Here is a 16,845-nt window from a genome sequence, read left to right as displayed (position 1 = left end):
AAAGAGAGATGGAGAGTTGTAGATTTTTCTTTTTCATTTTTGTAGATCAACGATTGCATTGCAACAAATTTGCAATTGTTGGTTTGTTGGGTGCATTACTTTGTGGGCTTTAACCCATTGTTGGCCACATGATAAACGATGGCTTGTTAATAAATCAAATGGGAACAACGAACGTGCAGCTGCATGTCCAACTGTCCCATTGTCCTTGTTCCTAGGTCCTTTTGTCTGCTATTGAATTGGACTGTGTCCTGCACTCCAGCAAAAAGTACTCGTTACAATGTCAGAAAGTTTTTTGTTTTTCTGTTTTTGTTTTGACCAAGTTGTATGAGCCGACCGTCTAGTCCTTTGGTCCTTTGGTCCTGTGGCCCAAGTTGCCAGTCGAAGGCATGCAACATGATTGGCTGCTGCACTCAGCACAGGATACTCGTATTTCATATGCCTTGTAGATTTATGAAGTGGCCAGGCAAACCGACTGCCATATCCTCCCCATTACCTCATTCCTATCCTTTACATCATCACGTGGGCGTATACACTAAGTATATAGTATTATGGGGTGCATGCACACGGAGAAAAAACACACAGTAAACAAAGAATCAATTTGTATGAAAGCATTTTATATTTAAAATAAATATAACAAGTTTTATGGAAATTAAACAAGCTTAAAAACCCTTTGGTAAGATTAAAAATATATTTATGTGTCAAAGTAACAAAATGCCGTCGTATTGCACGATAAATTTGTCTCAGCTATGTTGTGTCAAAATTTCATGCTTCTACGTCTTACCGTTTTGACTCCACAATGATCATAAAGTCAGGCAAATTTATTATTTAACTAAAATTAAATTTATTAAATTTATTATTTAATTAAAATGTACGAATTCTCGAAAATTTTTCTCTTTGTGTACATACATCCTGTGTGCATTCTCTAGCATCCTTTGGCATCCAATGCAACGGCTGCCTTTGGCACTCTAATGATTTTTTATTGTTGTCGCTTAAGTGGCCCATTGTACAGCTGGCAACATATTGTCCTGACATTGCCCACTTGATAACCACCCACAAAGGTTTACGTTATGCCACAGCTGCCGGTGGCAGCAACTTTGACAGCAGCAGCAGCAGCAGCAACCAATCGACTTGCAACTTGTTCAAATTGCAACTCATTTACCTTTGACTTATCGTCGATAATAATTAATAACATTAACTTTCTATTAGTCAGCAGCGGAGGATTTATTAATCAGGAAATTACCCTAAAAAAAATAATATTTTTTAATGGTTTAAGACTCTACAAAGTTCAAAGCTTATCTCGATTAATTAAATCAACTGGAAAATTTCAACTAAAAGTACAATTGATACAAAAAATAGTTGTGACAGAATTAAATCATTTTCAAAGTAATTTACTGTAGACTTGAATATTCAACTAAATTTATAAAATAATTATTTTTCGCTTGAAAAATTCCAGTATTTAAAAATGTATTTATTTATTAATTAACAGGTGCTGTTTAAAATTTTTAATCAGTATTCTCAGCCCTGATTGATTTAAGTTTAAAAAAAAAAAAAGAACTCAAACCAAATGAAACATTTCAATTTTAATATAAATTTATAGATCTTAGGTACAAAAAAAAATATATTTAATTAATTAAAAATAGTTCTTTGAAAATGAGTTAATAAATACTTTTTTTTTTTAATTTTAATACATTTTTGTAGTAATAAATAGCAAATTTATAAATAGTTAATGTATCAACTAGAGATAATATCAAATCAAATTACTTGTTTTTATTTGTGATGGTTTAGTTACATTTTTCTTCAACTGCGCTTATTTATATAAATAAATTAAGTTGATTAAAATAAATTAAATACAAAATTATATCTTTTAGAATACGCAGATCAGGCTGAGATTTATGTAATCGGATCTTTATTGTAATCAACTCAAAGCTTTATTATCATAACTGAGCTACCTGATTTTTTGCATTTATATAAATTTCAGCTCAGCTTTGACTTCAATTATCAACCGATATATAGCTTTATACAATCAATATAAAATTTTTGCGTCGCCAGACAATTTATTAAAATGAGATAATTTAATTAGCATTGCAGTATTTTTTGCTGATTTTAATGCATATCATTTATTAATTATGCATTATTTATAGAGCTTAAATGACAATACAAAAATAAGGGGGAAACAAGTTTCAAGTATTGTCTTGACAGAACATCTTCAAGTTTTAACTGTCCGTTTGAATTATTCACATGATTATTAAATTTATGCGCTTATTGATAGAAACTCTAATTGTGTTTGCAATTAAATTTAACTAAAAATAAAATTACATTGAAAATTGCAAATTTTTGCAAGTTAATTTGAAGAAGTTACTTTTAATGATGCAAGTTGAGTTGACTTGGAAATTGATTGTACGTTGACTGCGCATAATAATCTTTAATATTGCTGGGCAGAAGTTCTGTTTCCTTTTGTGTTTTTCTCTTTAGTGGAAAATCAGCTTTTGAGTGCAACTTATGTTGCACAGTAGCTGCCGCATCATAGTAGAAAATGCATTCGGCTTAGTCATTATATTTGCCCCACCAGGCAAGACAATCAAAAGCTGCTTCAAAGAAGGAATTTTAAGGAGAGGGAAGAGAAGATAAAGAAGGGGAGGTGAGGTAAACTGGTTCTTCTTCTTCTTAATACGCTGCCTGAAAGTAGCTTGAATTCTGTTTGAGTTTGTGCCTGGCGTTGTTTATTATGATCTGCTGGCAAGACAAAAGCAGCTGAGGCAGCAACAACAAAATGCCAAATAAGCTGCATGAAAAGCGGCGCCACAAGGCGTGGCAACCCTGGTAAAGCAGAGAGAGAGGGAGAGTAAAGCTTGGTTGCAAGGATTTTGGGCTCTAAAGTCTAATTCGAAATGCGCTAAGGCAAAGCGATTAACAGGATTTCACTCAGCTTGTGGGCGTTACGGGGCGTGACCTCGTGGTGCCCTTTGACCCCACTGCTTCGGAGTTGCCACCTTATGCAGATTTTTTTGTTGGTAAAAACTAAACACTGAGATTTGTAGGCGCGTAACTCTAATTGCCGCCATCGATTCAAATTGCATAAAACTTATTGCCAGTCACCAGCTAATTAGCCAAAAACCACACATTTTGCCTGGATTCGTTGTGGTGCGAGGTGGTGCGTGGCGGAGTGGTTCGATTTGGCATGGTTCGCTGCTAATGACGGTGCTAATAATTGCTTTGTTGTGGCTTTGTTATTACTGCCTCATGTTGTTCTACCAGCTGTGTGATGACTGCTCTCAATTTGGTTATGTGGGCAGATAAGAAAGGCAGGAATGGCAGGAAAAAAATGTGGAAAATGTGTCCTCTTAACCAACATTTGCAGTCAGTAATAATAGTGTGTAACATTTCAAAAAACTTCATTTGAAACTACTTATTGTTAGGAATAAAGCGAAATCGACATCGAATAAATAAAATAGATTTTTATGAAAAATCTACAAATTAACTCTAAATTGTTTCAGCAAATAAATTTTTCCGTATTTTCCCCTTAACATTTTTTCAAAACTTTAAATCGCCATAACTTTGCCAAAACTTAACCGATTTTGATGCGGAATATCATTTTGCTCATAATTTGGCCTCTTAATTCATTCTGCATCAAAATATTACTTATTTAAAAATTTTGATTTTTTTCCATCACTGTCCATTTTTTCCATACCTACCCCTTTATACTTTTTCCAAAACTTTAATCTACCATAACTTTGTCAAAACTAAACCGATTTTGATGCGGAACATCATTTTGCTCATTATTTGGCCTCTAAATTGATTCTGCATCAAAATTGTATGTGCTTAAATTTTTTTTATTTTTTTCCCTTACTGTCATTTTTTTTCCATACCTTTAACTTGACTTTTTTTCCAAAACTTCAAATCGCCATAACTTTGCCAAAACTTAACCGATTTTCATACGGAATATTATTTTGGTCATTATTTGGCTTCTTAATTGATTCTGCATCAAAATTGTTGTGAATTACAAAATTTGATTATATTGATTATAAATTATTGATTATTGATTTTATATTGATTAGAAAAAATCGTATCAAAGTTGGGTAAATACTGCTAATGTCTTTTGCATTTATCGCTCGTATTACCTATCGATAGAAGCCAGTTCTGTATGCAATTGTTTCTCTAAGCGATAAATTAGTTTTCGCAGCATTTGTTTAATTTACGCATTCAGCGTAAACTGCAATCACAAATTGTCTGCGCCATTTCGAACATTTCAGTCGCTTGTCTTCAATTTTTGCAACGATATCTAGAGTGTCCTGCTGTTGCAGCAGATAATGCGATATCCTGTGTTTTTTTCTTTTATTTTGCGCATATCCTGGCAGCGCCAGCTTTCCAGTCCATTGATGGCCAAACAGTGCTGCGATGCGCGGCGTTTTACAAATTGACTTTATGCCGGGCATTTGGACGGTTTTCCTCACCGCTTTTCCTTTCCTTTTTCCCTGACGTTGCCTGTCACTTTTCGCTGCTAAAATGGCGACACATAAATGAACAGTAAAATGCTTTAGATGTAGTTGTAGTAGAGGTGGGTGAGCTGAGAGAGGGAAGCTCGAAGAGTTGCCTGACTGCACATCACGCACACTTTATCCTTTATCCTGTGAACACCACGTTTCATTTCGTTTCTGTCAAAGGCAAAAAAAGCCGGACACGCAGGCGGACAATGGGAACAGCGGAGAAAGCGGGGGCTAAGGGGATTTTAGGGACACAACCAACAACTAAATGCGTGAAATGTCAGCAAGCTGTGACACGCCCCCCTTGCCGCCTCTCAGCTGCTCATTTGGCACAGTTTTTTTTTTTTTTGGTGAGGGACAAAGGTTGCATTGACATTTGTCCTCCACAAAAAAAGGTGCAACAACAGCATAAAGAATCTTAAAATACACTTACACATTGTTGCTAAATCAAATATATATTATTGCTAGCCTCTTTACATCTCTTATGCTTAGCAAAAAGTTGAATTTAATGTAATGAAAAATTTATTTACATATATTATAAATATTCGAGCAATTTTTTATATGACAGCTACAGAAAAAAGGTTTCATAAAATTTTGTCATATATCTAGATCAAATTATAAATAGAAATTAATTAATTGAAAATGTATTTTTGGCTTTTTTCAATCTGAAATATTACAGTGGATTAGAAATTTGATGAAATCGACTTTATTAGGGGTGCCAAAGAAATCAAAACCATCCGAAAATCTCCCAAATCTCCATACATTTTAGGGAGATTTTCGGTTGGTTTCGATTTTTGTGTCACCCCTGTATAAGTTGATATTTTTTTATTTATTCAAACCTAATATTCTTCAAAATCTTATTACATATTTACTTCTCTTTGTTTAACAATTTTTTATTTGGATAATTTGGATTTTTTATTGCTATTTATAAATATCATAGGACAAAAATGGAGTTTAACATTTTTTTTTATAAATAGTAAAATAACTATATTTAAGTGCCCAAATGTATACTTATATTAATTGTTATATATTAAAGTGCTTCGATCTGCCTTCCATAAAAAAGCCAGCTGTTTCAATTTTCATTCTCATGCCTTAAAAGTTAATAGCCCAGTTTGCATAGAAATTGTTCAGATATAACCTTGACTATAATGACATTTCTCATTATATTGATCAATAATAAAAAATATACTTTATAGTTATTGCAACTGCCACGCCTTCTTTAAATGCTTTGCACATTTCGTGACAAAATGTAATACTCCAACAATTTGCAAGTGTACTCGTATTTAAGCAACAACAAGAAAACAAACAATTTGTGTAATTCGCAATTTGATTTGCCCCATCTGCGACTCTCCCCCGAAACCAAACCACAACCCACCCACTTTCAGCTGCTCATTGCACCACACTGAATTTTGTAATTAAATGCGAAACACACGGGAAAAGTTTTGTCAGCAATTTTAAGCCCAGTAACCAAAGAGTTGAGAGGATTATGAAGCTATGGATTATTACAATTTAATATTTTTGAAAAATAATGTAATAAAGAAAAGGTTTTAAATTGTGATCACAATTGTTTTTTTTTAGATTTATTTATATTAACTTATTTTACTTAAGCTAAAAATTGAAAGTATAAATAAAATTCGAAATATAGATCTTTAAAATTTGTTTTTTTGAAATGTCTTTTTAGTAATATTTTTTTTTAAATTTTAAAATTATGTTTCATTTACGTTAATAAGATCGAAAAGCTGCAAAGATTTATTTATATTAACTTATTTTACCTAAATTAAAAATTGAAAATATAAATAAAATTCGAAATATAGATTTCTATCTTAAATATTTGATTTTCCTTTAAATGTCTTTTTTTAATATTTTTTTTATTAAATTAAATTAAATTATGTTTTTATTACGTTAATTAGTTGGAAGAGCTGCAAAGATACGTGTACTGGGCATTTAACAGTCCAGCAGCTTTACTCTAGCATTCTTACCTGTAGTTGTTGTTGTTTTTGTGCCTTTTATTAATTGATTTTTATGCACAGTTTGACAGTCGCTGCAGTGCTGCTCAAAACGTGCACTAATTTATAGTCGAGCCCGCAGAAAGCGTATATAAATAAATAAATAAAATTGCAGCCATCATAAACATAATGCCATGCTATGGAAAGGGAATAAAAGAATGGCAGTAGAGGGGAGTGTAGGGGAAGAGGAGGAATGTAGGGGATTTGGGGCGCTTAAGCGCCGGAACAAAGCAATCAGCAGCCCCCATGCGTGGCGTCTCCTCTACAACAACGACAACAACAACAACGACAACAACAACATCGACAACAATAACGCATAAAACATAAAAAAAATGTAAAAAATTTGTGTATGCAAAAAAAAAGAAAACAAAAGCAGCAGCAGCTGAGGCAAGCTTAAGCCACGCCCCTTGCCGCACACACACACGCACACACACATAAACAAAGAGGCGGCTTAGCTGTGAACATTTATTTTATTTTTATGCCATTTCGTTTTTGTTTTTTAAGCGCAGCATACAAATTTTTTAAACAACCACAACAGCAACAACAACAACAACACAAAGGAAAAAACATACATACTTTTGAGCGTAAAAGAAAACTAGATGAAAAGCTCAGCGGCGAGAGCGGAAAATGTAAGAGGAAAGCAATATTAAGCGCAGCGCGTTAAAATTCAAGTGAAAAATATATATGTGTGAAAAACGGCCAAACTGGCGCATCCTGTGGCCAGCTATGGTATGTGTAGAGCCAGCAACAACAACTTGAACAACAACAACAACAACTAAACCGGAAATAAAAACAACAACATGAAGAACAAGAACAAAGAGTTGCGAGGCGGCAGCTGGCAAAATCGTCAAAAATGTTGCTAAAGATTTGCAACGTTTTAAATGCAACACAAAATGTGCCAAGCTGCAAGAGCGATAAAGTGAGTGAGAGCAGAGGGATAAGAGAGAGCGACAGAAGAGGGAGAAGAGAGAGAAAAACGAGAAGGTAGTGAAGAGGGAGAAGAGAGAGAAAAACGAGAAGGTAGTGAAGAGCAGTGTGGCCAACTTTAAAGAAGCAAAAAAAAACTGCCAATCCAAAAAAAATGAACATTTAAAATAAAATATAAGAAAATAAATTAATTAAAAACCGCGAAAAAAGTTTTATGTATTTGAATTTATTTATTTGTATTTTAAAAATTTTAAATATGCACAAAAAAAATATATAAATTTTTATCTCTTTCAAATTTGAATCTACCCATGACTCTAACAGTAGTTGTAGTGTTTTAGTTTAAATATTTCAAAACTGGTCTAGAAAACAGTTCTAGCTAAAGCTGTCCTAGATCCAAAGGCAATATTTTTTAAATAAAACTTGAATCGAAATGACGTTCCGCTTAAAAATCGGTCCAGTCTTGACAAAGTTATACAAAATTTAAAAACTGTCCCAGTGAAAACTGTCCTGGATCCAGAGGTGAAAGTTTCTTAAGGAAATTAATAAAAACTTGAATGCAGAATGAGCTAAGAGGCAATACCATAGTCAAAATGACATTCCGCTTGAAAATCGGTCCAGTCTTGACAAAGTTATACAAAATTTAAAAAAGTGTCCTAGAAAACTGTACTAGCAAAAACTGTCCCAGTGAAAACTGTCCTGGATCCAGAGGCGAATTCATGTTAAGGAAATTAATAGAAACTTGAATGCATAATGAATTAAGAGGAAAAACCATAATCAAAATGACATTCCGCTTGAAAAACATTCTGCTGCTTTGAAAACATTCCAGAAAATGTTATATTTCTCTATATGATATCGACACCAAAATTTATTGCTTTTGATCGTTAAAGTTTTCTAAAGAATGTAATTAATCAGGTTTTATTTATGGTGAAATATGTTAAATTGTGTTCAACTACAAAATGCCAAATTATTCTTTTAAGGTAAAAAAGCAAATAAAAGCAATACACATTTTAAATATTCCAGAATTTCCGCTATCTCCCTCAATTTTTCAGCGAATTTTGTCAGAATTGTCGGGAAAAAGATGTTTTGGCAACACTGGTGTAGAATGAAGAGAAGCAAGAGTTGGTCAGCAAAGAAAGGGAAATAGGATTTGGAAAAGGGAGGAAGGGGAAAGGGAAGTTGCGAGCTCGTATTGCAAGTGTGGCAGTTTACAACACTCGTAATTGAGAATGAAGATTACGAGCTAAACATAAAAGCTCATAATACAACAGCAACAAAACCGAAAACAAAAAAATATACAGAAGAAGAAAATAAAAACAACGGGAAATGAAAATGGAAATGAAAACTGCGGCAATTTGTGTGTGTTTTGCGTGAAACATGAAACAATTTTGAGGTGCCTGCGAATTCGGTTCGAAGTTGTGCCAATCGCACAGTTGAAAATTACTTTTGCAATTGCCACGACAGGCTATTAAACTAATAATGGTTTGGCCTTAAAATATAAAACTTGAGCTACTTACTACAGGAAGTCTGCAAACCGGTTTTCAGTTGTAATACTCCACAGTTGAATATTCTTAGAGCAGGCTTCCAAGAGGACTTTAAGCTAATTTTTATTAAAACTTAAGCAATAGAGTTTTAAAACTGCTGTGTAATTTTAAGATAAATGTAGATGACTTTAAGATCATATTATTTTTATTAATTTTATTATATTCCATTGGATTATATTCCTCAGATTATAAAATGATCATGCTTAATTTATTTCGCGATTTTAATGTACAGAAACCTCAGAAATTTTAATTTTTTTTAATTGCTGCGTGTAGTGTCAAAAATTATTTGTGTTCAGCGTCTCAACTCGAAGCAGCGCGTTTGCTGTGTACTGTTTTTTAATTATTTTTGCTATGGACATAATTTAGTCTGAAATTCAAGGAATTAAGTAATCAAAATGCTTTGCTTAAATTCCAATTTCTCCTACAATATTTTCTTATTGCTTAATGTACATATTTAGACTGATAAAAAAATGTTCTAAATTCAAGATTTTGGTCTCAGAACTTAGATTTTTGGTCTAAAAAATGCGTTGAGAACATAAAATTCTTAAATTAAGAAAGCACGTCTTGGTTTTAAGACCATTTCAAATAAGATCAAGTGCTTAGTTTAAGAATAAATGCTCTTAAAATTAAAATCAAAAAATAAAATTTTTTTTTAATATTTAGTAATTTTATAAATGATATTTTAGTTTGTTACGAGTGGGATTCGAACCGGCGCCTACTGCTTTACACTGAAGCAGTTTCTCTAACCAGAGCGCCACGGAGCAACCTTTTTTTTATACGAAATAGTACCTATTTATAATTTCCTAACAATTTAAGATTTTTATTCTTATATAAAGATTTTACGATTTTTTAGATTAATAATCTTAGTTTTAGTAATTTGGTCTTAAAATAAATAATATCTAAGATGAATGTTCTTGATTTTAGAAGTTGGTCTTTTTTTTTAATTTTTCGCAATTTAAAACAAAACAGAATGTTATCTAATGTGTTTTATATATAATGCCCAATGTTTTAATATCATTTCTAATTTCTAATATCATTTCTAATTTGTTTATCAGATTTTTGCTGGTTGTAAATGTCAAATTTAAAATTTACACCTTTTTGCATTTGGTTGTTAATTGCATTCACATTTGAAATGACACACAGAGAGAGATCACAATCGTTTAGCATACGCGTGCCTCAAAAACAAAAGCTCCCCGGGGGATTCTTTGTATAGCAGGTCTCACACACACACACTCTCTCTCTCTCTCTCTCTTTTTATTGCTTTTGCTATCTCTTTTGCTGTTTACATACGCACTTGAATTGCCAGGCCGCAATTGGATTTGTTCCCTTTTTTAAAACGCATTGACTCGTTTTAAGTGTAATAGAGTTGCCTGCCAGGCACACACACGCACACACACGCACACACAACCACACACACTCATGCTATGCAAATGAGTGGAATACAAAACCAATGGCAATCATTTGTACACACACTCACACTCACACACACTCAGCAAAAATTTACAACAATAAAAAGGGGATTTAACACTGAAAGCGTTTGAACCCGAAACTGCAATGCGACAGGAGAGTCAGAGGCTGTACAGGATATGAACAAGGACTTGGACATGAAACACAAGGGAAAAGAGGGAGCAGTAAGGTAGGGAATTAAGAGAGGGCAGATGAGGACAAGGGGAGAAGGGAATGCAGTACACTGAACAAGCCAAATTTGTGCTGCAGCTGATAGATTGTAATCCTGCTCTTTGACTGCTTTCAATTGGCTCACACACAGCCAACAGGGCAAGGAAGAGAGATGAGAGGAGAAAGAGAGAGAGAGAGATAGAGTAAAGGGTAGAGCATAAGCTTTGTCTCTGTGCGTGTTAATTTAGTATGTTGTCAACGGGCAGGCAGCCAAAAACAATTGAAACAATAACGAGACAAGTGAGAGGGAATTGCAGAATGAGACACAAAGTGCGAGAAAGTGTGATTTAGAGAGAGAGAGATAGGCAGATATGGAGAGACGGCAGCAATTTGGGATTACAGCCTTCTAACGGCATTAATTTGCTATCAACAACAACAATAGAAACATTTAACATGCTTGTAAAACCACAAAATGTTGTTTAGCGTTTGATTAATTGCCGCATTAAAAATAGGAGTGAGAGAGACTGAAAGAAGGAGAGGGAGAGGGGGAGGAGATTAAGAGGAAGTCTCGTATAATTAAAAAGGCTTATAAGTTTGTGCTAATGCTTGTTTTATTGTTTAAAAACCTAGATCTCTGAAACTGTAAGAGCTAGAGTGACCAAATTCGGTAAAAATATTGCTATGTTTGACATTCAGATTAAATTCTCTTTTTTTTTTTTTTAATTTTGCCTTGGCCACAAAAATGAAAAAAAATCTAATAAGTAGAACAAATTTGAAGCTACAGTTTTGAAATTTGGCGAGCATAATTGGAAATATTTTGCAAACAATTGCTAAAAATTTCAGCTCAATTGGTTTATAAACAGAGAAGATAATTAAGATATATATAGAAAATATGTAGATATTTCTAGTTTAATGCAGGACTAACGTAGGCAAAGTCTAGAATTCCGGTTGAAATTTGGCACACAAATTTTGTAATATTTTGCGGACAATGGCTTAAAATTTAATCTCAATCGGTTTATAAACAGAGAAGATAATTAAGATATATGCAGAAAATATGTAGATATTCCAAGTTTAATGCAGGACGAACGCATACGACGACAAGAATTGCAGTAAAAAATATTTTGTTTTTTAAATTTCCTTACAAATAAAATACAATACTTAATAGGTAACACTAAAAAAAAAATATATTTGACTTATGGCAATTGAATGGATGTCTCCTCAGCTACTGGGCATCTAGCAGTCAATTCGCTGCATTTAGGCCGTCTAACTTGTTTAGATCTGGCAACGCTGGCTTTTGACTTGCATGGCAAAGGACCTCAACGTCGGCTATTTCGTTAACAATAAATAACGCTTGAGACAGCGCCGAGGGCTTTTTGTTTTGGCCTAGGCAAACACTTGAGTGCCACAGAGAGACAGAGTGAGAGCGAGAGAGCGAGAGAAAAAGAAAGGGAGGGAGAATAAGAGACGACGCGTCGTGTCGCTGCCTTTGATCTGGGGCGGCAATGGAACGTGCGAAAAACGGTTAGACCGGCAACCCTAACAACCTGGCAGATTGATGGCCTCGCTGTTGGCCTAGACTGACGTTCTGCCTTCGTTCTAGCCAACTTGTTTGCCTTTCCATAATGAATGCCGCAATAGAAAAGCAGAGCCAGAATCAGGCACAAATAAGCTTCAGACACGAGCCAAACAGGATGTGCACACACACTAACACACACACACACACACACATAACACACACTAATGCACACATATGTAGAGACACTCCATTATGTTGGCAACCCCCAAAGTAAAGTATCTGCTTTCCTTTAGCCACGACTAACAAGTTATTGATCAAATATCGCATGTCACTCTACAAAAGAGACAAAAAAGCAAGAGATAGAGAGAGAGAGTGATAGACTGAGTGTGAGGTCACATAAAAGACAACTAAAAATGTCATTTAAATTGTGCTTATGTACTATTTATTGTCATGTTATTGTCCTGCTTCTACTTCTTCTTCTTCTTGTCATGCCATTTGGCTTTGCTTTGTTTCATCATCATTATCATTATCATTGTCGTTCTCATTGCCATTATCGTCACATCAGTCTTATCACAGTGGTCACTCTGCCCCTGGGACTAAACTGTCTGCTTCCTTAAGCGCAGGCGGCTAAAATAAATGGCCCTAAATAAAACACGAATAACTACCAAAAAAAAAAAATATAAATGCGACACAAATTTATCAAACTGTAAATGAAAATTGCTGGCAAGAAAAGCCAAGCGCATGATGAATTAGCTGAAATATGAAACCAAAAATACATTTTAAATAATATAGCACAGTGGTACAAGGCACAGTAATGATGATGGATTGCGTATAATTAGCTAAAAGCCAAAATTTGTTAATTAACTAGCAGAAAAAACTTCAGTTGAGAAAACTGACAATGAGAAAGATTCTGTACTTTTGTTAAAAAAGAAAATTTAAAATTAAAAATACGAACATGGAAATATTAATTAAAAATATGACATTTTCTTAAAATATTTAAAATGAAAATAAAAACTTTTCATTAGCCGATAGAATCATTAAATATTTTACAAAATATGAAAAAAAAATTTTTTTTGTTAAAAAATATAAAAATAAAATAATGTTGTTGGTATTACGTTCCTTAGGTTCTTTCTACACTTACAATATATATTTTAAAATTCAAAATAAGAACATGGAAATATTAAATAAAAATATGACACTTTCTTAAAATATTTAAAATGAAAATAAAAACTTTTCATTATCCGATAGAATCATTTAAGATTTGACTAAATAAAAAGAAAAAAAAATTTTTTCTATAAAAAGAAAAAAAATAAATGAAATGAAATTAAAAAAATTAATTAAATTAAAAAAAAATAAATAAAATTTAAAAATAATAATAATAATAAAATATAAGTTTAAGAAAAAAATTAAATAAAATTAAGAAAAAATGAATTAATAATCAAGTAAAGTGAAAAAATTAAAATTTTTTAAATTCATAAGTTATTTTTATTTAACAATTTAATTTTTATTCATTAAAAGCTGATGCAGTTCCAAGAAAAAAAAAATATTTTGTTTTAAGGGTCTACTTCTCTGTTACACAATTTTGGCTTTCAACAAACTTAATACACCCTTTTACTTATTTTTCGGTACAGCATCAAAAATATTAATATTAATTAAGATAAATGAAGTCCACAAAATAGCTGTGTCACTAAGATGTAAGCCATTTTGAATGAAGATACAAAAATTTTCTCTAGCTTAAAGCAGTTAAACCAGTGTGCCTCTTCCCCCCTCCACTGTTTACGTGCGCACTGAAAAAGCATTAAAAAGTTTTATTGTTGTTTTTTGTCTTTCCATATTTGTTTGGCTTCCGTTTCCGCCGACGTTGACGTCACAGGAAGTTGGCGCATTGAAAAGCATAGTCCGCATTTCTTACCCTCCCAATTTCAACCCCCAATTTCACCCTCAAATAAACGTCATTATCCTCAACAGGCTGGCAACTACAACAACACAGACTCATTGTCGGTCTCATCTGGTGGCAAGGTGCGAAGCAACAACATGTTGCCGCAATGACCCTCATTAACTTAATGGTCAAGTCAAGTTTTGCCGTCTGTTGGCCGCCATTTTGTTGTTTGTCCTGCTCTCTCTCTATGCCTCTCTTCCTCCATTTCTTTCCCCTCCATCACGACTTGCTCAATTGCTGAAAATTTCATTAAAAAGCATTAATTTTGCACATTAAAAAATTGTTGAATTGGCTTTTTGCCTTTGTGACGCGGCCAATTAGAAAATCAATGTGCAGCACTTTGTCAAAAGTTAATTCAATTTGCTATCGAACAAAACTAATGTAATTAATCGATGTCTATGCCAGCAGCTGTCAGTTATTGGCTTGAGGTTATCAATTTGACGGAGCCGCTTTAATGTGTTTTTAAATATGGGAGTACAACGGAAAATATAGAAATTATAAATATACATCATTAAAGTTGAAAAACTTGGTGTATAGAACGTTTCTATACATAATATAATAATATAACCCATCAAACTCGAACACAATATTTAGAATTCGGTAGAAATGCGACCTTAAAAAACGAATATAATCTTAAATAAAACCCATTGAACTTAAGATCTATGACAGTAAGAGCCAGGAAATTTTGGAACTACGTTCCTTACATTTTTTCTACACTTACAATATATATGTACAATTTCAGCCTACCAAAAAATGTCAGAAAATTGGTTTAATTTAAAATATAACAAATTGAACTCAGTGACTATATGAGTTAGAGTTTTGAAATTTAGTATGACTGTGCATTTGTACTTTATGTAGAGAAATTAAGTACAATTGCAAACGAAAAGGTCTGAAACCATGTGGTATCCGACTTGTAAAATTTAATATAACCTATTAAACTTAGAGATTAATAGAGCTAGCTTCAAAAAATTTGGTGTATAAACGAATTTCTCTTTTAAATTTAGGAAAATTCTTACATGACTACTTTAATGCATGAAATAAATTCAATGCACATTAATTATTCCATAAAATCAGGAGCACTCATAAAAGAAAAAAAAACATAAAAAACGTTTTAAATATTAAAGCAAACAATTGAGCGAAAATCAAGCTGAAGTTGATGATGATTTATGAATAATTTATAGTTAAAAGCCTATGACATTTTATATTGTTAATAATAATAATAATGTAATCTTCAATGATGTTGATTTCGGAAATGAAATTCACGGGAAATACATTTAAATGACTCCGCTGACAGCTGTTGTCATTTGGGCCAGCCATTAAATGGCCTATAAACGTGTCATAAAAGTCTCATTTTCAGGCCCAACAAAAATCACAGTCATCACAGTGAAGCTGATTGCGATTGTGATTATGTAAAGATGGCAATATGGCTAATACTATGTGCTATAAGCCGAAAACTAGCCACAATATACAAAGACACATTTTATTTATGGGCTGACAACAGAAACAACAACAACAGCAAGAACTACAAAATGTTCTATGTGCTTTTTATGTGTCTTTCAATGAGGGGCAAAAAAAAAGATAAATAGAAAATAAGAAAGAAAAAAAAAATGGCAAAACATTTCTAATATGTGAGTTTTATTTTATTACATTTTATTACACATAAGTTGGCTGCCAAATGCGTACACACACACATACAGACAGACGGACAGACGGACAGACAGACGGACAGACGGACAGACACATAGATACAGGCATTGAGGCAAAGTTTAGAGCTTGTGTCCTGGCCACGTCCTGTTCGCGTCCTGGGCACGTACAACGTATCTCCGTTTCCGCAGATAAACGCGCGCATCTGTCTGTGTGAATAGGCCTTGATTTGCTCTCTTTATCTGTGTATAAATATCTATGTGTGTGTGTGCGTTTCCTTTTAACAAAATGTTTTGATTTCAAACGAGTCTGTTGGCCAGCTCAACTAATCTGTTATCCTGGCTGCATCGCCACACTCTTCCCAGTTTTCTCTCTCTCTCTCTCTCTCTCTCACTTTTCTGTTCTTTATACACTTGCTTAAGGTTTTTAGAATTTTGTCACAAATTGTGTAACGCATTAAAGAAGACGTGGCAGCCATAAAGTAAAGCAATTGCTTCTTAAAAAAAAAAAAAAAAAATTCAAAATATATATTCCCAGTAGATTTTATACAGGATTTTTATCAAAAATCTAAACCAACCAAAAATGTATTGATATTTGTTTGGTTTGTAATTCAGGAACACCCCTAATAAACGCTTTTTTAACTATTTTTAAAAACCATGAGTAATTAAAAAAAGAAAATAGAAAAATATTTAAAAAAAAGGAAAATATTAAAAAAAAATTAAATATTAAAAAATGGAAAATATTAAAAAAGGAAAATATTAAAAAAAATGAAAAATATTAAAAAAAGGAAAATATTAAAAAAAAGGAAAATATTAAAAAAAAGAAAAAAAAGGAAAATATTAAAAAAGAAACATTTAAAAGAAAAGGAAAAAAATGGAAATCCTTTTTAAACAAATTTGGCTATATTCGATCAACTATGTCATAAAACTGCCACAGAAACGATCGGTCGAAAATAAACCTTAAGTATGGAAATCTTTTATGTTTTTTTTTTGTTCGATATCTCAACCAATCACTTATTTTGTGTATTTGCTTTTGTACTATTCAACCTGCTCAAATTTGACTTAAATCGGACTGCTATATCATATAGCTGTCATAGGAATAAACGATCAGGAGTCTGCTAGTGTATCAAATCTTCGAGGTTCCAAAAATAAACTTTCTTTCTTGTTTTATTCAT

General features: G+C 32.8%; 1 protein-coding gene across 1 annotated transcript in view; it reads left to right on the top strand.

Annotated features, from left to right (window-relative positions):
* The window catches only part of LOC117786443 (bifunctional heparan sulfate N-deacetylase/N-sulfotransferase), a 94,077-nt gene that overhangs the window by 3,063 nt on the left and 74,169 nt on the right, over nt 1-16,845 (top strand). The gene's annotated exons all lie outside the window — the stretch shown is intronic.

The sequence above is a fragment of the Drosophila innubila genome (genome assembly GCF_004354385.1).
Source record: "Drosophila innubila isolate TH190305 chromosome 3L unlocalized genomic scaffold, UK_Dinn_1.0 0_D_3L, whole genome shotgun sequence".
NCBI lineage: Eukaryota > Metazoa > Arthropoda > Insecta > Diptera > Drosophilidae > Drosophila > Drosophila innubila.
Note: the sequence above shows the minus strand (reverse complement) of the source record. Positions and strands in the feature narration are given on the sequence as shown.